Genomic DNA, 22,953 nt, shown 5'->3' on the forward strand with positions numbered 1-22,953 from the left:
GGAAGATATAGGACTTTATTGTGCAATACTTGTGCTATTTGAACCCAACTTGTTAGTTTAATTACTTGTATTAATAAGCAAAACTTGATTAGAGATTATGTTAGACCGAGCTTCGTCACTTTGAGTTTTGGAAAAATATTTGATTATTGATAGAAAGTTTATCTTCCTTTATGTGCTTATCTTGGTGTTGTAAATGTATGTTCCGTAGTCCGAAGAGTTTCCCTATTCCTGTGGTTCGGGCCGAACACCTTGGCAATATTTATATATAATGAATGATATGCATCCATGGATTGGGCCGTACGACCTCGGTAGTGTATGTACACGATTATTATGGATTGGGCTGTACGGACTAGGTATAACTCGTGCGTGATGTCACTAGGAGTCCGATTATACTCGATATTTTTTTCATGACTTGAGAAATTTATAATTACTTGATGGTCCTTATTTGTTGAAATTGGCATATGATATTTGGGGTTTTTTAATTGATATTTTGTTAAAGAATCACTCACTTACTTCTTCTTATTCTATTGTTACTGTTGTACTCCATGCCTATTCATATTTCTTGCACTTTATATATATTGACCACTAGTAAGTGTCGATATCGACTCCTCGTCACTACTTCTTCGAGGTTAGACTAGATACTTATTGGGTACGCGTTGCTTTACGTACTCACGCTACACTTCTGCACAAATTGTGCAGGTACTGAGGCAGGTACATCTGGTGTTCGTTCAGGCGCGCATCCGCATTATCCGGAGGCCTTGAGATGAGCTACTTTCCATGCTCCGTTTGGCAGCACCCGGAGCCTCCTTTTGTTGTATTTGTTATTTCTGACTACTGTACTTCAGACAGTAGTTGTAGGGATTTTTGTATATTCCACTAGATATATTGCTTGTGCACTTGTGACACCGGATTTTGGAGGTTTCTAGTAGATATTCATGGTTTTGTCTATTGATATTGCTAATTCACTCTCATATTTCATTTTATGTTTTATATCACCATGCCTTTTTAATACTTGGTTTCTCTATTAAATAAGAATTCCTGATTTTAAAAATAATAAAGTGAATAGTTAAATGGATAGTTCACCGTTGGCTTGCCTAACAGTAACGTTGGGTGCCATCACAACCTATAGTGGAAATTGGGTCGTGACAACTAGGTATCAGAGCACTAGGTTCACATAGGTCTCACAAGTCATGAGCAGGCCTAATAGAGTCTTACGGATCGATGTGGAGATGTCTGTTCTTATCTTCAAGAGGCTATAGGGTGTTAGGAAACTTCTCTTTCTTTATATCCCATCGTGCAATTGATGTTGTGCTAAGTATCTTTCTCTTATTCTCTCATAGATGGTGAGAACGCGCGTGACAGATGTACCCCGCGATAGAGGAGTTGCTCCCCTTATTGCTAGAGGTCGAGGAAGAGGCCGAGAAAGGACTCCGGCTCCTGTTAGAGGATGAGGGCATCCTAGAGTTGCTTCTGTTGTACCACTGGTAGATCTAGTGGAGGATTCTGTCATTGAGGAGCAGGATGAGATGCCTGCAGCTGAGCCGGCCCCAAGGGATTTCATGTCCGCACCAGGATTCCAGGTGGTCACGGTCCGTGTGCTGCGGTTCATGTATTCTATGATTCAGGCTGGTTTATTTCTAGCAGACTCATCCATATCTCAGGCGGGAGGGGGAGCACCGACCCCTACCACTGAGGTTCCTGGGCATGCAACTTCCATATATCGGACCTCAAGTTCACTACCCGTGGGCAAAGCCCAGCCGGTTGCAACAGCTATACCTGAGCCCAGACCAGCTGCGGCCGGCGAGCCGCAGAAGCTATTGGATAGATGGACCGGGCTACATCCTCCTGTCTTTATAGGTGAGCAACATGATAACCCCCATGACTTTATTGATCATTGGGGTAAACTTTACCACATTTTAGTTGGAGGGCAGGCCTATAGGTGGTGGCAGTCCTATCTTTGTAGTAGGCCAGTCGGTTCACCTCCCTTGACTTAGGACCAGTTCAAATGCCTCTTTTTGGAGAGGTATATTCGACCCTCTCAGAGGGAAGAGCTACAGGGTCAGTTAGAGCGGCTCCAGCAGAGTCAGATGTCTGTGACCAATTATGAGGCAAGATTCTCTGAGTTGTCTCGCCATGCACTTATGATACTCCCCACGGATGCAAAGAGAGTACATAGGTTTATTGCAGGCTAACATTATGGTATCTAGCTTACTATGGCGCGAGAGGTTAAGACGAAGCCTCCTTACGTGCAGGTTGTGGAGATAGCTCGGAGGATCAAGGGTATTTAAAGCCAAGGCCGATTATATACGATGAGGGAGAATAGGCCTTGGCATTATATAGGATTCAGTGGCACCCTATTTGGAGGCAGGGGTTAGTTCATGAGGGGTCAGTCCATCATGCCCACGTATTCAGCACCACCGCCTACTCGGAGTGCCCCGGCGTAGCCCTACTTCAGCACCATTGCGAAGAGCTCCTACCGTCCGCCGACCATTCCGGGATCTTCCAGTGGGTATTCGGGTCATTAGGGTCAGACCTAGGGCCAGTCATCTTCTGCACCAAGAGGTTGCTATGAGTGTGGGGACCTTGGTCATATTAGGAGATTTTTCCCCATGCTTCGGGGCAAGGCAGTACAGCAGGGTCATCAGCCGATGATCATCGCACCAGCTACTGCACCGCCTTTCAGGCCAGCCAGAGACGGAGGACAGGTGGGTAGGGGTCACCCTAGAGGTGAAGGCCAGCCAGGTGGCGCTCTGTCTAGGTTTTATGCTTTTCTATCCAGACCAGATGCAGTAGCCTCAAACGCCGTGGTTACAGGTATTATTTCTATCTGCTGTAGGTAGCCTCAAACGCCGTGGTTACAGGTATTATTTCTATCTGCTGTAGGTATGCTTCAATACTATTTGATCTAGGGTCTACATATTCATATGTGTCTTCTCTATTTTCTCCTTATCTGGATGTCTCTCATGAGTCCTTGGATGTTCATGTATATGTATCCATACCAGTGGGTGATTCTGTTATTGTGGATCGGGTTACTGGTCCTGTGTAGTGACTTTCTATGACTATGAGACAAGAATAGATCTTTTGTTACTTGATATGGCCGACTTTGAGGTCATCCTAGCCATAGACTGGTTGTCTCTGTACCATGCCGTTCTTGACTGTCATACCAAGACTGTTACATTGGCGATGCCAGAGTTGCTGAGATTGGAGTTGAGGGGTTCATCTATCAGTACATCTAGTCGGGTCATCTCTTTCTAGAAGGCTCGACATTTGGTCGACAAAGGTTGTTTGACCTATCTAGCTTATGATCGGGATACCACTACAGAGACTCCCACGATTGATTCAGTGCCCGTGTTGCGGGAGTTCTCCGATGTATTTCCTTCAGATCTACTAGGGATGCCATCGGATCATGATAACGATTTCAGTATTGATTTGGTGCCAGACACCCAACCTATCTCTATTCCACCGTACCGCATGGATCCAAAAGAGTTAAAGGAGTTGAAGGAACAACTTGAAGAGTTGCTCGTAAAGGGGTTCATTAGGCCGAGTGTATTGCCTTGGGGTGCACCAGTATAGTTTGGGAAGAAGAAGGATGGGAGTATGCGGATGTGCATTGATTACCACCAGTTGAACAAAGTTACAATTACAAACAAGTACTCGTTTCTGCGCATTGATGATTTGTCTGACCAGTTACAGGGTGGCAGGATGTTCTCTAAGATTAACTTGAGGTATGGGTATCACCAACCGAAGATTCGTGCTTCGGATGTTCCGAAGACAATTTTCGGACTACATACGGGCATTATGAGTTTTTAGTGATGTCCTTCGGGTTGACTAACAGCCCGACGACGTTTATGGATTTGATGAACTGGGTGTTTAGGCCATATCTTGACTCATTTGTTATTGTCTTCATTGATGACATATTGATATACTCGCGTAGTATGGAGGAGCATGAGCAACATTTGAGAGTTGTGCTTCAGACCTTGCGGGAACAAAATCTATATGCTAAGTTCTCCAAGTGAGAGTTCTATTTAGATTCCATGGCTTTCTTGGGGCATGTTGTATCCGATGAGGCCACTAAGGTACCCAGGAATATTGAGGTAGTTCAGAGTTGGCCTCGTCCAACCAAAACGACCGAGATCATGAGTTTATTGGGGCTAGCAGGTTATTATCATCGGTTTGTAGTGGGTTTCTCATCCATTGCAGCTCTCTTGACTAGAATGACCTAGCAGCATGCTCCATTCATATGGTCTGATTGCGAGGCGAGCTTTCAAAAGCTCAAGACAGCATTGACTACAACTCCGGTGTTAGTGTTGTCGTCTGGTTCAGGGATGTATATTGTCTATTGTGACGCTTCATGCGTTGGCTTGGGTTGTGTATTGATATAGGAGGGGCGAGTTATTGCATATACTTCATATTAACTGAAGGCCCACGAGAAGAATTACCCCGTGCATGATTTGGAGTTGGCTGCGATAGTTCATGCTCTTAAGATTTGGAGTTATTATCTTTATGAGGTGTCATGGGAGGTCTACACCGATCACCGCAATTTGCGGGATTTGGTTAAGTAGAGGGATATTAATCTGAGGCAGCGCATGTGGCTTGAGTTACTTAAGGATTATGATATTGCTATCCATTATCATCCGGGCAAGGCGAATGTAATGGCGGATGCCTTGAGTAGAAAGGTTGAGGGTATGGGTAGTTTGGCATTCAATTTAGCAGAGGAGAGGCCATTGGCTTTGGACATTCAGTACTTAGCTAACAGACTTGTGAGGGTTGATATTGCAGAGCCCAGTCGAGTTCTTGCATGTGTTGTGGCTCAGTCTTCATTATCTGAGCGGATCAAGGCTCGTTAGTACAAGGACCCACACTTGCTGGTTCTTAGAGAGACGATGCTATGGGGTGGTGCCAGAGAGGTTACTATCTATGATGATGGTGTTCTACGACTCTGGGGTTGCCTATGTGTTCCTAATATTGATGGCCTGAGGGAGGCAATTCTAGAGGAAGCACACAGTTTGCAGTATTCTATTCATCCAGGTGCTACGAAGATGTATCATGACCTGAGGCAGCATTACTTGTGGCGTAGGATGAAGAAAGACATAGTTGAGTATGTGGCGAGATGCCTAAATTTCCATCATGTTAAGTGTGAGCACTAGAGGCAGGTGGCCTACTTTAGCGGATGGTTATACCAGAGTGGAAGTGGGAGCGCATCACTATAGACTTTGTAGTTGAGTTGCCGCCGACATTGAGAAAATTTGATGTTGTTTGGTTTAAGCAGATAGATCTTAATCTGAGGCAGCGCCGATGGCTTGGGTTACTAAAGGATTATGATATTACTATCCTTTATCATCCGAGCAAGGCAAATATGGTTGCGGATTCCTTGAGTAGAAAGGCTGAGAGTATGGGTAGTTTGGCATTCATTTCAGTAGAGTAGAGGCCATTTTCTTTGGACATTCAGTCCTTAGCTAAAACACTTATGAGGGTTGAATTTTCATAGCTTAGTCGAGTTCTTGCATGTGTTATGGCTTAGTCTTTATTATTTGAGCGGATCAAGGCTCGTAAGTACAATGATCCACACTTGCTGGTTCTTAGAGAGACAGTGCTATGGGGTGGTTCCAGAGAGGTTACTATCAGTGATGGTGGTGTTCTGTGACTCCAGGGTCGCCTATGTGTTCCTAATGTTGATGGCTTGAGGGAGGTAATTCTATAGGAAGCACACAGTTCGCGGTATTCTATTCATCCAGGTGCTACAAAGATGTATCGTGACTTGAGGCAACATTACTGGTGTCGGAGGATGAAGAAGGACATAGTTGAGTATGTGGCGAGATGCCTAAATTTCCAGCATGTTAAATATGAGCACCAGAGGCCAGGCGGCCTACTTCAGTGGATAGTTATACTGGAGTGGAAGTAAGAGCACATCACTATGGACTTCGTAGTTACGTTGCCTCGGAAGTTGAGGAAATTTGATGCTGTTTGGGTTAAGCAGAGGGATTTTAATGTAAGGTAGCGCAGGTGGCTTGAGTTACCGAAGGATTATGATATTACTATCCTTTATCATCCTGGCAAGGCGAATGTGGTTGTGGATGCCTTGAGCAGAAAGGCTGAGAGTATGGGTAGTTTGGCATTCATTTCAGTATGGGTAGTTCATAGCTAACAAACTTATGAGGGTTAATATTTCAGAGCCCAGACGAGTTTTTGCATGTGTTGTGGCTCAGTCATTATTATTTGAGCAGATCGAGGCTCGTTAGTACACTGATCCAAACTTGCTGGTTCTTAGATAGACGATGTTACGGGGTGGTGCCAGAGAGGTTACTATCGGTGATGATGGTGTTCTGCGACTCCAGGGTTGCCTATGTGTTTCTAAATGTTGATGGCCTGAGGGAGGCGATTCTAGAGGAAACACACAGTTCGCGGTATTCTATTCATCCAGGTGCTACGAAGATGTATCGTGACCTAAGGAAGCATTATTGGTGGCGGAGGATGAAGAAAGACATAGTTGAGTATGTGGCGAGATGCCTAAATTTCCAGCATGTTAAGTGTGAGCACTAGAGGCAGGTCGCCTACTTTAGCGGATGGTTAAACCGTAGTGGAAGTGGGAGCGCATCATTATAGACTTTGTAGTTGGGTTACCGCCGACGTTGAGGAAATTTGATGTTATTTGGTTTAAGCAGAGGGAACTTAATCTGAGGTAGCACCAGTGGCTTGAGTTACTAAAATATTATGATATTATTATCCTTTATCATCCAGGAAAGGCGAACGTGGTTGCGAATTCCTTGAGCAGAAAGGCTGAGAGTATGGGTAGTTTGGCATTCATTTCAGTAGAGGAGAGGCCATTCGCTTTGGACATTCAGTCCTTAGCTAAAAAAACTTATGAGGGTTGATTTTTCAGAGCCCAGTCGAGTTCTTGCATGTGTTGTAGATCAGTCTTTATTATTTGAGCGGATCAAGGCTCGTAAGTAAAATGATCCACACTTGCTGATTCTTAGAGAGACAATGCTATGGGGTGGTTCCAGAGAGGTTACTATCAGTGATGGTGGTGTTCTGTGACTCCAGGGTCGCCTATGTGTTCCTAATGTTGATGGCTTAAGGGAGGTAATTCTATAGGAAGCACACAGTTCGCGGTATTCTATTCATCCAGGTGCTACAAAGATGTATCGTGACTTGAGGCAACATTACTGGTGTCGGAGGATGAAGAAGGACATAGTTGAGTATGTGGCGAGATGCCTAAATTTCCAGCATGTTAAATATGAGCAATAGAGACCAGGCGTCCTACTTCAACGGATAGTTATACTGGAGTGGAAGTAAGAGCACATCACTATGGACTTCGTAGTTACGTTGCCTCGGAAGTTGAGGAAATTTGATGCTGTTTGGGTTAAGCAGAGGGATTTTAATGTAAGGTAGCGCAGATGGCTTGATTTATCGAAGGATTATGATATTACTATCCTTTATCATCCTGGCAAGGCGTTGTGGATGCCTTTAGCAGAAAGGCTGAGAGTATGGGTAGTTTGGCATTCATTTCAGTATGGGTAGTTCATAGCTAACAAACTTGTGAGGGTTGATATTATAGATCCCAGTCGAGTTTTTGCATGTGTTGTGGCTCAGTCATTATTATTTGAGCAGATCGAGGCTCGTTAGTACACTGATCCAAACTTGCTGGTTCTTAGATAGACGATGTTACGGGGTGGTGCCAGAGAGGTTACTATCGGTGATGATGGTGTTCTGCGACTCCAGGGTCGCCTATGTGTTCCTAATATTGATGGCCTGAGGGAGACGATTCTAGAGGAAACACACAGTTTGCGATATTCTATTCATCCAGGTGCTACGAAGTTGTATCGTGACCTAAGGCAGTATTACTGGTGGCGGAGGATGAAGAAAGACATAGTTGAGTATGTGGCGAGATGCCTAAATTTCCAGCATGTTAAGTGTGAGCACTAGAGGCAGGTCGCCTACTTTAGCGGATGGTTATACCGTAGTGGAAGTGGGAGCGCATCATTATAGACTTTGTAGTTGAGTTGCCGCCGACGTTGAGGAAATTTGATGTTATTTGGTTTAAGCAGAGAGATCTTAATCTGAGGCAGCACCAGTGGCTTGAGTTACTAAAATATTATGATATTATTATCCTTTATCATCCGGGAAAGGCGAATGTGGTTGCAAATTCCTTGAGCAGAAAGGCTGAGAGTATGGGTAGTTTGGCATTCATTTCAGTTGAGGAGAGGCCATTCGCTTTGGACATTCAGTCCTTAGCTAAAAAAACTTATGAGGGTTGATTTTTCAGAGCCTAGTCGAGTTCTTGCATGTGTTGTAGATCAGTCTTTATTATTTGAGCGGATCAAGGCTCGTAAGTACAATGATCCACACTTGCTGGTTCTTAGAGAGACAGTGCTATGGGGTGGTTCCAGAGAGGTTACTATCAGTGATGATGGTGTTCTGTGACTCCAGGGTCGCCTATGTGTTCCTATTGTTGATGGCTTGAGGGAGGTAATTCTATAGGAAGCACACAGTTCGCGGTATTCTATTCATCCAGGTGCTACAAAGATGTATCGTGACTTGAGGCAACATTACTAGTGTCGGAGGATGAAGAAGGACATAGTTGAGTATGTGGCGAGATGCCTAAATTTCCAGCATGTTAAATATGAGCACCAGAGACCAGGCGTCCTACTTCAGCGGATAGTTATACTGGAGTGGAAGTAAGAGCACATCACTATGGACTTCGTAGTTACGTTGCCTCGGAAGTTGAGGAAATTTGATGTTGTTTGGGTTAAGCAGAGGGATTTTAATGTAAGGTAGCACAGGTGGCTTGAGTTACCGAAGGATTATGATATTACTATCCTTTATCATCCTGGCAAGGCGAATGTGGTTGTGGATGCCTTGAGCAGAAAGGCTGAGAGTATGGGTAGTTTGGCATTCATTTCAGTATGGGTAGTTCATAGCTAACAAACTTATGAGGGTTAATATTTCAGAGCCCAGTCGAGTTTTTGCATGTGTTGTGGCTCAGTCATTATTATTTGAGCAGATCGAGGCTCGTTAGTACACTGATCCAAACTTGCTGGTTCTTAGATAGACGATGTTACGGGGTGGTGCCAGAGAGGTTACTATCGGTGATGATGGTGTTCTGCGACTCCAGGGTCGCCTATGTGTTTCTGAATGTTGATGGCCTGAGGGAGGCGATTCTAGAGGAAACACACAGTTTGCGGTATTCTATTCATCCAGGTGCTACGAAGATGTATCGTGACCTAAGGCAGCATTACTGGTGGCGGAGGATGAAGAAAGACATAGTTGAGTATGTGGCGAGATGCCTAAATTTCCAGCATGTTAAGTGTGAGCACTAGAGGCAGGTCGTCTACTTTAGCGGATGGTTATACTGTAGTGGAAGTGGGAGCGCATCACTATAGACTTTGTAGTTGAGTTACCGCCGACGTTGAGGAAATTTGATGTTATTTGGTTTAAGTAGAGAGATCTTAATCTAAGGCAGCACCAGTGGCTTGAGTTACTAAAATATTATGATATTATTATCCTTTATCATCCGGGAAAGGCGAATGTGGTTGCGAATTCCTTGAGCAGAAAGGCTGAGAGTATGGGTAGTTTGGCATTCATTTCAATAGAGGAGAGGCCATTCGCTTTGGACATTCAGTCCTTAGCTAAAAAAACTTATGAGGGTTGATTTTTCAGAGCCTAGTCGAGTTCTTGCATGTGTTGTAGATCAGTCTTTTTTATTTGAGCGGATCAAGGCTCGTAAGTACAGTGATCCACACTTGCTGGTTCTTAGAGAGACAATGCTATGGGGTGGTGCCAGAGAGGTTACTATCGGTGATGGTGGTGTTCTGCGACTCCAGGGTCGCCTATGTGTTCCTAATGTTGATGGCTTGAGGGAGGTAATTCTAGAGGAAGCACACAGTTCACGATATTCTATTCATCCAGGTGCTACGAAGATGTATCGTGACTTGATGCAACATTACTGGTGACGGAGGATGAAAGAGGACATAGTTGAGTATGTGGCGAGATGCCTAAATTGCCAGCAGGTTAAATATGAGCACCAGAGGCCATGTGGCCTACTTCAGCGGATGGTTATACTAGAGTGGAAGTAGGAGAACATAAATAGGTGGATTGCGTTACTGAAGGATTATGATATTACTATCCTTTAGCATCAGGGCAAGGCGAATGTGGTTGCGGATGCCTTGAGAAGAAAGACTGAGAATATGGGTAGTTTGGCATTAATTTCAATATGGGTAGTTCATAGCTAACAAGCCTATGAGGGTTGATATTTCAGAGCCCAGTCGAGTTTTTGCATGTGTTGTGGCTCAATCATTATTATTTGAGCGGATCAAGGCTCGTTAGTACAATGATCCGCACTTGCTGGTTTTAGATAGAAGGTGTTACGGGGTGGTGCCAGAGAGGTTACTATCGATGATGATGGTGTTCTGTGACTCCAGGGTCACCTATGTGTTTCTAATGTTGATAGACTGAGGGAGGCGATTCTATAGGAAGCACACAGTTCGCGGTATTCTATTCATCTAGGTGCTACGAAGATGTATCGTGACATGAGGCAACATTACTGGTATAGAATGACATAGTTGAGTATGTGGTGAGATGCCTAAATTTCCATCATGTTAAATATGAGCACAAGAGGCTAGGTGGCCTACTTCAGCAGATGGTTATACCAGAGTGGAAGTAGGAGCGCATCACTATGGACTTTGTAGCTTGGTTTCTGCGGACGTTAAGGAAATTTGATGTTGTTTGGGTTAAGCAGAGGGATCTTAATCTGAGGCAGCGCAGGTGGCTTGAGTTACTGAACGATTATGATATTACTATCCTTTATCATCCAGGCAAGGCAAATGTGGTTGCGGATGCCTTGAGCAGAAAGGCTGAGAGTATGGGTAGTTTGGCATTCATTTCAGTATGGGTAGTTCATAGGTAACAAACTTATGAGGGTTAATATTTTAGAGCCCAGTCGAGTTTTTGCATGTGTTGTGGCTCAGTCATTATTATTTGAGCGGATCAAGGCTTGTTAGTACACTGATCCAAACTTGCTGGTTCTTAGATAGACGGTGTTACGGGGTGGTCCCAGAGAGGTTACTATCGGTGATGATGGTGTTCTGCGACTCCAGGGTCGCCTATGTGTTTCTGAATGTTGATGGCCTGAGGGAGGCGATTCTAGAGGAAACACACAGTTCGCGGTATTCTATTCATCCAGGTGCTACGAAGATGTATCGTGACCTAAGGCAGCATTACTGGTGACAGAGGATGAAGAAAGACATAGTTGAGTATGTGGCTAGATGCCTAAATTTCCAGCATGTTAATTGTAAGCACTAGAGGCAGGTGACCTACTTTAGCGGATGGTTATACCGGAGTGGAAGTGGGAGCGCATCACTATAGACTTTGTAGTTGAGTTGCCGCCAACGTTGAGGAAATTTGATGTTATTTGGTTTAAGTAGAGAGATCGTAATCTGAAGTAGCACCGGTGGCTTGAGTTACTAAAGGATTATGATATTATTATCCTTTATCATCCGGGAAAGGCGAATGTGGTTGCGAATGCCTTGAGCAGAAAGGCTTAGAGTATGGGTAGTTTGGCATTCATTTCAGTAGAGGAGAGGCCATTCGCTTTGGACATTCAGTCCTTAGCTAAAAAACTTATGAGGGTTGATTTTTCAGAGCCTAGTTTAGTTCTTGCATGTGTTGTGGATCAGTCTTTATTATTTGAGTGGATCAAGGTTCGTAAGTACAATGATCCACACTTGCTGGTTCTTAGAGAGACGATGTTATGGGGTGGTGCTAGAGAGGTTACTATCGGTGATGGTGGTCTTCTGCGACTCCAGGGTCGCCTATGTGTTCCTAATGTTGATGGCTTGAGGGAGGTAATTCTAGAGGAAGCACACAGTTCACGATATTCTATTCATCCAGGTGCTACGAAGATGTATCGTGACTTGATGCAACATTACTGGTGACAGAGGATGAAGAAAGACATAGTTGAGTATGTGGCGAGATGCCTAAATTGCCAGTATGTTAAATATGAGCACCAGAGGCCAGGTGGCCTACTTCAGCGGATGGTTATACTAGAGTGAAAGTAGGAGAACATCAACAGGTGGATTGTGTTACTAAAGGATTATGATATTACTATCCTTTATCATCTGGGCAAGGCGAATGTGGTTGCGAATGCCTTGAGAAGAAAGGCTGAGAGTATGGGTAGTTTTGCATTAATTTCAGTATGGGTAGTTCATAGCTAACAAACCTATGAGGGTTGATATTTCAGAGCCCAGTCGAGTTTTTGCATGTGTTATGGCTCGATCATTATTATTTGAGCGGATCAAGGCTCGTTAGTACAATGATCCGCACTTGCTGGTTCTTAGATAAAAAGTGTTACGGGGTGGTGCCAGAGAGGTTACTATTGATGATTATGGTGTTTTGTGACTCCAGGGTCGCCTATGTGTTTCTAATGTTGATTGACTGAGGGAGGCAATTCTAGAAGAAGCACACAGTTTGCGGTATTCTATTCATCTAGGTGCTACGAAGATGTATCGTGACATGAGGCAACATTACTGGTATCGGAGGATGAAGAATGACATAGTTGAGTATGTGGCGAGATGCCTAAATTTCCATCATGTTAAATATGAGCACAACAGGCCAGGTGGCCTACTTCTGCAGTTGGTTATACCGGAGTGGAAGTAGGAGCGCATCACTATGGACTTTGTAGCTTGGTTTCTGCGGACGTTGAGGAAATTTGATGCTATTTTGGTTAAGTAGAGAGATCTTAATCTGAGGCAGCGCAGGTGGCTTGAGTTACTGAAGGATTATGATATTACTATCCTTTATCATCCGGGAAAAGCAAATGTGGTTGAGGATGCCTTGAGCAGAAAGGCTGAGAGTATGGGTAGTTTGGCATTCATTTGAGTAGAGTAGAGGCCATTCGCTTTGGATATTCAGTCCTTAGCTAAAACACTTATGAGGGTTGAATTTTCAGAGCTTAGTCGAGTTCTTGCATATGTTGTTGCTCAGTCTTTATTATTTGAACGGATCAAGGCTCGTAAGTATAATGATCCACACTTGTTGGTTCTTAGAGAGACGGTGCTATGAGGTGGTGCCAGAGAGGTTACTATCGGTGATGGTAGTGTTCTACGACTCCAGGGTCGCCTATGTGTTCCTAATGTTGATGGCTTGAGGGAGGTAATTCTAGAGGAAGCACACAGTTCACGATATTCTATTCATCCAGGTGCTACAAAGATGTATCGTGACTTGATGCAGCATTACTGCTGACGGAGGATGAAGAATGACATAGTTGAGTATGTGGCGAGATACCTAAATTTCCAGCAGGTTAATTATGAGCACCAGAGGCCAGGTGGCCTACTTCAGCGGATGGTTATACTGGAGTGGAAGTAGGAGAACATCAGTAGGTGGCTTGAGTTACTGAAGGATTATGATATTACTATCCTTTATCATCCGGGCAAGGCAAATGTGGTTGCAGATGCCTTGAGCAGAAAGGCTGAGAGTATGGGTAGTTTGACATTCATTTCAGTATGGGTAGTTCATAGCTAACAAATCTATGAGGGTTGACATTCCAGAGCCCAGTCGAGTTTTTGCATGTGTTATGGCTCAGTCATTATTATTTGCGAGGATCAAGGCTCATTAGTACAATGATCCGCACTTGCTGGTTCTTAGATAGAAGGTGTTGTGGGGTGGTGGCAGAGAGGTTACTATCGATGATGATGGTGTTCTGCGACTCCAGGGTCGCTTATGTGTTTCTAATGTTGATGGCCTGAGGGAGGCGATTCTAGAAGAAGCACACAGTTTGCAGTATTCTATTCATCCAGGTGCTACGAAGATGTATCGTGACATGAGGCAACATTACTGGTGTCGGAGGATGAAGAATGACATAGTTGAGTATGTGGCGAGATGCCTAAATTTCCATCATGTTAAATATGAGCACAAGAGACCAGGTGGCCTACTTCAGCGGATGGTTATACTGGAGTGGAAGTAGGAGCGCATCACTATGGACTCGTAGCTGGGTTTCCGCGGACGTTGAGGAAATTTGATGCTGTTTGGGTTAAGCAGAGGGATCTTAATCTGAGGCAGCGCATATGGCTTGAGTTACTGAAGGATTATGAAATTACTATCCTTTATCATTTGGGCGAGGCAAATATGGTTGCGGATTCCTTGAGCAGAAAGGCTGAGAGTATGGGTAGTTTGGCATTCATTTCAGTATAGGAGAGGCCATTGTCTTTGGACATTCACTCCTTATCTAACAGACTTGTGAGGGTTGATATTTCAGAGCACAGTAGAGTTCTTGCATGTGTTGTGGCTCAGTCTTCATTATTTGAGCGGATCAAGGCTCGTTAGTACGATTACCCGCGCTTTCTGGTTCTTAGAGAGATAATGCTATGGGGTGGTGCCAGAGGGATTACTATTGGTGATGATGGTGTTCTGCAACTCCAGGGTCGCCTATGTGTTCATAATGTTGATGGCATGAGGGAGGCGATTCTATAGGAAGCACACAGTTTGTTGTATTCTATTCATCCAAGTGCTACGAAGATGTATTGTGATCTGAGGCAGCATTACTGGTGGCGGAGGATGAAGAAGGACATAGTTGAGTATATGGAGAGATGCCTAAATTGCCAGCAGGTTAAGTATGAGCACCAGAGGCCAGGTGGCCTACCTAGCGGATGGTTGTACTAGAGTAGAAGTGGGAGTGCATCACTATGGACTTCGTAGTTGGGTTGCCACGGACGTTGAGGAAATTTGATAATGTTTGGGTCATTGTCGATAGACTGACCAAGTAGGCACACTTTATTCCGGGTGTGACTACGTATTCTTCATAGAGGTTGGCCCAGATTTATATTCAGGAGATCGTCTGGTTGCATGGTTTACCTATTTATGTCATTTTAGATAGAGGCCCTCAGTTCACTTTGTATTTCTGGAGAGCAGTACAGAGTGAGTTGGTTACCCGGGTAGAGCTCAGCACAACCTTTCATTCGCAGATCGATGGGCAGTCAAAGCGGACAATTCAAATTCTGAAGGACATGCTCAGGTCGTGTGTGATTGACTTCAGAGGGAAATGGGATCGATTCTTACCATTGGCCGAGTTTGATTATAACAACAATTATCAGTCCAACATCGAGATGGTTCCATTTGAGACTTTATATGGTGGGTGATGTCATTCCCCTATTGGTTGATTTGAGTCCGGCGAGGCTAGGTTATATGGCACTGATTTGGTAAAGGATGCCTTGGATAAGGTAAGGTTGATTCAGAAGTGACTTCGCACAACACATTCCAGACAGAAGAGTAACGCAGATCAGAAGACATGTGATTTATCATGTATGGTGGGTGATGAAGTTCTCTTAAAATTCTCGTTGATGAAGGGTATTATGAGGTTCGAAAAGAAAGGCAAGTTGAGTCCGAGGTTTATTCGCCCATTTGAGGTATTGAGGCGAGTTGGGGAGGTTGCTTATGAGCTTGCTTTGCCTCCTAGTCTATCGGGAGTTCATATGGTTTTCCATGTGTCTATGCTCCTGAAGTACCATGCTGACAGGTCACATATATTAGATTACAACATAGTTTAGCTAGATGAGAGTTTGGGTTATGAGGTGAAGCCAGTTGCTATTGTTGATAGGCAGATTGAGGTCTAAGAAGATTTCTATGGTAAAGGTCTAGTGGAGGGGTCAACCAGTCGAAGAGGCGACTTGGGAGACCGAGAATGACATGTGAAACAGATATCCACACTTATTCAAGGCTCCAGGTATGATTCTAGACCCATTCGAGGACGAACGTTTGTTTAAGAGGTGGAGAATATAACGATCCAACCGATCATTTTGCTTTCCAGATCCCCGTTCGCTTATTTAAGACTCCCCATATGTGCTTTTACTGTTTTATGACTTGCGGGAATCGTTGGTTTGGTTTTGGAAGGGTTCGGGTTGAAATCGGAACACTTAGTTCCTTAATAGTGGCCTAAGGTGGCCAAGTTTGACTTGAGTCAACACTTTGAGTGAACGATCTCAGAATCAGAATTTGATGGTTCCAATAGGTTTGCATAATAATTTTGGACTTGGGCCATGCGTTCGTATCGAGTTTCGGATGATCCGGGAGCGTTTCAATGCTTAATGTTGAAAGTTGGCACCTTGAAGGTTTTCAAGTTCTATAAATTTGGTTTGAAGTAGACTTTGGTGTTATCGATGTCCGTTTGAGATTCCAAGCCAGGGAATAGGTTCTTATGGTTATTTATGACTTGTACGCAAAATTTGGCGTCATTCCAAGTTGTCTAAGTATGATTCATTGCATTCGAAGCTAGTTGAAGAAGTTTAAAGTTCATAAGTTGATTGATTTGGTTTTAGGGTCTGATTCTTAGTTCCGATGTTGTTTTATGTGTTTTGAGGCTTCGATAAGGTCTATATTATATTTATGGACTTGTTGGTGCGTTTGGATGGGGTCTCACATGGCTCGGGTGTGTTTCGGACCACCCGGAGCTAAGTCTAAAATTGCAGAAATGTTGGTTCTAGTTTCCCTCTTCGCGAACGCGGAGGTGGTGTACCTGTGGCCTTCACGTTTGTGACAGTACGTCTGCGTTCGCGTAGAAGAGTAAGAGGGCTGGGGTCAGTGGGTCGTTGCCCTTCGCGTTGGGCAGGTCACGTTCGCGAAGGGCAGGTTGCGTTCGCAAAGCTTGGGCTAGGCTAGCCTTCGCGATCGCGAGGACCCTGTCGCATTCGTGAAGCGCTTTTTCTGAGCCTTGGCAATTTTTCCTTTGCGATCGCGAGGCCCTTTTCGTGATCGCGAAAAAGGGTTCACCGGCCATAGACATGTTTTAAATCGAGACTTAGGCTCATTTTCTCTCATTCCATTTTGGGTTGGCCGATTTTGGAGCTCTTTCATCTAGAATTTTAAGGTAAGTAATTCCTACCAAATGTGAGTTTAACATATAGATTATGGGTAGATTTTAACATGTAAATTATGAAAATTTTAGGACTTTATTGAAAAACCTAGGTTTTGGTAAAAATGGGACTAGACCACGAAAATGATTATGGAATTGAGTAAAAATTATATATTTGAGTTCGTAAGGTTATGAGTAGCATTTATCTATAAAAATATCCGAAATCCGAGCACGTGGGCCCGGGATGACTTTTTAGAATTTTTTAAATTGGGTTGGGTGATTACTCTAATGGTTAAATTATGAACTTTTGAGTATATATTAATTAGTTTGTATGACTTTTGACTAGTTTCAGGTTGGTTGGCGTTATTTTGCGTCTATTAGTATGGTTGGAGGGCCGAGATGAGGACTTGGAGCGAGGTAAGTATCTTGCCTAACATTGTAAGAGGGAATTAACCCCATAGGTGTTTAAATTATTATTTTTTAATAATTGCTGGTGTTATGTACGCACGAAGTGACGAGAGTCCGTACGTAGCTAAAATCATATTATGTCCGGGTAGGCATAGGACTTTATTATGCAATACTTGTGCTATTTGAACCCAACTTGTTAGTTTAATTACTTGTATTAATAAGCGAAACTTAATTAGAGATTATGTTAGACCGAGCTTTGTCACTTTGAGTTTTGGCGGAATATTTGATTATTCATAGAAAATTTATGTTCCTTTATGTGCTTATTGGTGTTGTAAACGTACATTCTGTAGTCCGGCCTATTCCCGTGAAAAATATTTATATACAATGATATGCATCTATGAATCGAGCCGTACGACCTCAGTAGTGTATGTACACGATAATTATGGATCGGGCCGTACGACATCGGCATAACTCGTGTGTGATGTCACTAGGAGTCCGATTATACCTGATATTTCCTTCATGACTTAAGAAATTTATAATTACTTGATGATCCTTATTTCTTGAAATTGGCATATGATATTTGGGGATTTTAAATTGATATTGTGTTAAAGAATCACTCACTTACTGCTTCTTATTCTATTGTTACTGTTGTATTTGTTGATACCCAATTTTCCCCTCATATTTCCTAAAAATGCATATATACTTTCAAAATGCCATATTTGCATCATCATTTAGTTTACAAGCATTTTCTATAATTTTTCATAATTTTTAAAGCTCTAAATCAATTGCTTTCTACATTTTTATTATATAAATATCTAATAATTATCATTTAAATCATTTTGTGATGATTTAATCATCCAAACTTATTATTTACACCAACATGTATGTTTTAAAATTTTTTTTCTATAATTGCATTTGTATTTTTAGGCTAATTGCACATTTTTGTAATAATAGCCTGTATTCGTGTATAATTACATTATTTGTGCCAAAATAGCTTTTTATATTTTTTCATAATGTTAAATTATTATTTTCAATCATTTTTAATGCACAAATAATATTTTTGTTATTTATTAATTACTTTTATAAATTATTTTTGATAAATGTTGGGTATTTAAAAAACAACCCAATTTTTAAACCAATTTCGGACCAAATGAATGGTCCAAACACTCAAATACCTAGCCCAATTACCCCAGCCCAAAGCCAAACGATCCCTTAACCCAATACCTGGTCGCGACCCGCTTAGTAACCCGCCCCGCTGCCCCGTTCAATCTTGGCCGTTGATATTAAACGATCAATAACTCGTAATTAACCTACCCTTTCCTTATATCCCCAAATACCCCAAACCTTAGAGACAAAAATCCCCACCCCACCGCCTCTGTATCCTCACACGCTTTTATCTCTCAAACCTAAACCCTAGCCGTCCTCACTCAAATCTCGGTCCCAATCCGATATTACATGGAAATCATCCATGATTCCTTTCCTTTCTTGCATACGCGGAGTTACTTACCATCTTTTGAATGCTACAAGTACTGGTTACTTAATTATTTATGGAAGCTAAGTCGCTATGTTCGTTTGATTCCGATGTTGTATCATATTCATGTTTCTGACTTGATACATTAACTATCAGACTCCTTGGTTTCGATTCAGCGAGATTTTGGCCATTATTTGTTCCTCGTCTAAACTAGGGTTTACCCGTTTTCTCTCCTAAATTGATCTGAATCGATTTTGCATGCTTTATTTCCTTATTTTGGGTTTTTATTTACTTGTTTCCTTATTTATTCGTCTAATTTTGCTATTATATAAACCCCTCCCCTTTCCCCTTTGAAGCAGATGGGGAATCGATATTTTCACTAAAATATTTGGAGCTTTGTTTCCCTCATTCTATTGTTCTGTACTTCATTTTGGCCGGTTGAAAGCCAAGACCACTAAGATTCTGTTATTCGAACTTTCCCTTGGTCCGAGCATTGCCCGGAGTTCTTTTGAAGCTCTTGGGAACTTTGACGCATTGAGATTCTGGGTTCTTGTGGAATTTTTGTTCTTTGTTGTTGTCCGTTTAACTGGTGAGTCGCTTGATCTTTTGCAATTTTATTTTTATGTGTCTCTAATTTGCATGTGTTCTCGCTTCTGAAATCTATATCTTAATGTGTTTCTGGGCTACTTTTATGCATAACACTTAGCTTTACACTCGTTTTAAATCTCTCTAGCATTTAACTCCTCCTAATGTTGCTAGTTCTGAGATTGTCTATGTCTAACTTGGATAATCTGAACTTTCCCAAGCTTGTTTATCTAGTGTATTGGTGTCTGAATGTTCATGAATATGCTTACCTGCTTTGTCCTGAATCTCTGCAATGAATGCCTCAAATCTGTAGTAACCTGTGTTAAGATCTTCACTGTTAACTATGACTTGTTTCTCTGCTAGTGTGTCACTCAGCATGCTCACTTGATCTCATACCCCTTTGATGATGGTTTTAAATTATAGAACAGTTATCTAAACTTGTTTTCCCTACCATGTTTGAATTGTTTTAAGATAAATCCCGGGCATTGCTTAGATTTTCCTAGTTAATTAGTCTATTGGTCAATACTTGAATGCCTACTTTTTCCATTTGACACGAGTTTATTTTCACTCTGTTCTGAACCTCTGCAATGATTATCTTGCATATGTAATGTGTTCTAATCTGTGTTAAAATTTTTTCTATCAATTATGACCTTGCTTCCCTGCTAATATGTCCCCCAGCATGTCTTTGGCTTACTTAATTCCTTGTTCCTTCAGTGATTATTTGACTTGTCACAATGTGTGTTCCCCTATCATGTCTGAATGTTGTCTTGTTCCCTGATGAAAGTTAACATGTCTGTCTTATGACACTAGGATGTATACTTAGCATAATTTGGACCTTTTAGGTTTCAATTTGTTAGTATTATGCACCTGTGCATGATAATCTTTGTCAATCTTGCAAACTTGTTTTCCCCCCTAACTCTTTCAATATGTGGCCGTCTATGTGTTCTTTACTAAGTGTTGAACTTGCTTCTAATTCCCTGCCGAACCTATGTTTAATTTTTTTGGCATGTTTGATTAGTTGCTTTGTGTTCTCATCCTTGCTATGTCTACTTTAAGTTATAAGTGTATTCCCTCAATTCCTGCCCCTCAACCATTGTCCACTCTCCCTCATTTGTTATCTATGCCATCTCTAACCTCTCATTCTTGGCCGGCTAAAAGCCAAGGCTATTAAAGCTTTTCTCAATTAACCTCCCTAGTGTGAGCACTGCTCGGGGTCCATTTTGAGACCCTTGTGAACTATGACACACTAGGGCCTGAGGTTCTTTGGCCATTTTCCTCACTACTCAGTTCTATCCTTCTTTATGCCTGTTGAATGTTCAAATTGACTTGTGTAAACAATTATTTCCTGGATCCTATTATCAAACCATGGTTGTTGGGTTTGGTTCGAGTTCTCCTATGGTTTTTGGGCTATGTTGAGATCTGTGTGGAGAAAGAGCTTAGTTGAAGGCTCGTCAGTGCTAGGTATCTTTTGGGCATGTCTTGGGCCTACTGTTATTGCTTGTACTACTTTATAATTTATTCATTATTGGGCCTGTAATAATTCTGTAATAACAATTGGGGTGATAGTAGAATTGAAAAATGGGTATCTCTTAATACTTGCATGAAAAAGAGTAGAAAACATGCTTATAGGATTTGTGTGATCTATTTGCTATCCGACCTGTTATATGTGAATCTCTTTGTGCACTATTAAAAATCATGTCATTAGGAATCACACACTCGCATAATTAGTATGTTGTCAATGCATGCGTATTCTATCTATTTTTGTGTTTACTGCTATGTGTTGTTAGACAGCATGCCTATAGGAAATAATTGCTAATCACTACTCCTTAATATGTTCAATAGATATCATGCCCATAGGGTTTTAACTAATTAATTCGCTATTGCAATCTCATCGTTCACCTAGAAAGCATGCCTATATGAACTAATTGTATGAGAACCAGTTCCAATCGCCAAGCTTTAAAAATCATGCCTATAGGACATCACTACTCGCTTTTCAAATGTTGTCCATCCACGTGATTATTAGGAGGCATAATAATTTTGAGCACTTCTAATGAGTTTCATTGTTCCTTATTGTATAAATCTCCTAGAAATCATGCCTATAGATTTATCCACTGATAATCTGTAATAAGCCACTTGACAGCATCTGGCACTCACCAACTGGTAATTTAGAAATCCTAGGTCTAAAGTTGCTAGCGCATCTGAATCAGATCATTTAGAAACCATGCCTATAGAGTTTAACAACTGTAATCCCTTCAATTCTGAAAACTACCTAATATGTAAAATCTGTTTGCGTGTATTTGTTTGCCTAATTGCGGAGGCTAATGTGAGCCTTTAATTGGATTTAATTGCAGTCCTATTTATTTTGAATTGTCGCTTAGTTTTAGCATTTTTGAGCAGCCTAAGTCAAGTCTAAAACCACCCAAAAATAGAGGTCCAAATGCCTCCTGGACCATAGGCATGGGACGGGTAGTGCACACATAAGGCACGATTTAGAATCAACTACTGCGCTTTAGGTAATAACTTAAAGATAGTAATCGGGTAGCAGGAGATGATAGTCTGTGCCCACTGAATAATACGAGTAACACCCCATCTTGAGGGAGTTACGAAGTATTATTTATGTTGCACGGGGTGATCATTTAGGCTAAAAAACTTAGGACCCCCCGTCTATCTTTGAATCAAGTGTTTGTATTTACTCAAAGCCTTTGATAATCAAACTTCCCAAATTTCTTATTTCCTTTGTCTTTGTTTATCTGACTAATTCATATAATTCAAGTTCGGTCGGGACCCACAGTTGTGGACCTCGAAAAGTGCCTAACACCTTCTCTTTGAGGTAATTTCGAGCCCTTACCCGATCTTTGGTGATGCAAACTAGTCAAACCCGAGTCATATGCAAATAAGTGCCCTAATGCACCTTAAACCGTTAGGCGGCGACTCTCCTCTTTTAATACCTCCTTAAAAGAGTTGTCATACGTCGAAACCCGATTTCGAGAGAAAACGGGGCGCGACAGTATTCCGTGCCTATTCATATTTCTTGCACTTTATATATATTGACCACTAGCAAGTGTCGAAGTCGACCACCCCTCGTCACTACTTCTTCGATGTTAGACTAGATACTTTGTTTTACGTACTCACGCTATATTTCTGCACAAATTGTGCAGGTACTGAGGCAGGTACATCTGGTGTTTGTTCAGGCGCGCATCCGCATTATCCGTAGGCCTAGTGGTAAGCTGCTTTCCATGCTCCGTTCGGTAGCACCTGGAGCCTCCTCTTGTTGTATTTGTTAGTTTTCTCTACTTTATTTCAGACAGTAGTTGTAGGGGTTTTGTATATTCTACTAGATTGCTCGTGCACTTGTGACACTGGATTTTGAAAAGTTCTAGTAGATATTCATAGTTTTGTCTATTGATATTACTAATTCACTCTCATATTTTATTTTATGCTTTATATCACCATGCCCCTTTTATACTTGGTTTCCCTATTAAATAAAAATTCATGATTTTAAAAATAATAAAATGACTAATAAAATGGATAGTTCACCGTTGACTTGACTAACAACGACAATTGGCGCCATCACGGCCTATAGTATGAATTGGGTCGTGACAAACACTTTATTTTTTTCTGTGTGTAGTTTTTGTGTTTTGTCACCGTG

This window comes from Nicotiana tabacum, chromosome 9 (genome assembly GCF_000715075.1).
Source record: "Nicotiana tabacum cultivar K326 chromosome 9, ASM71507v2, whole genome shotgun sequence".
Classification (NCBI taxonomy): Eukaryota; Viridiplantae; Streptophyta; class Magnoliopsida; order Solanales; family Solanaceae; genus Nicotiana; species Nicotiana tabacum.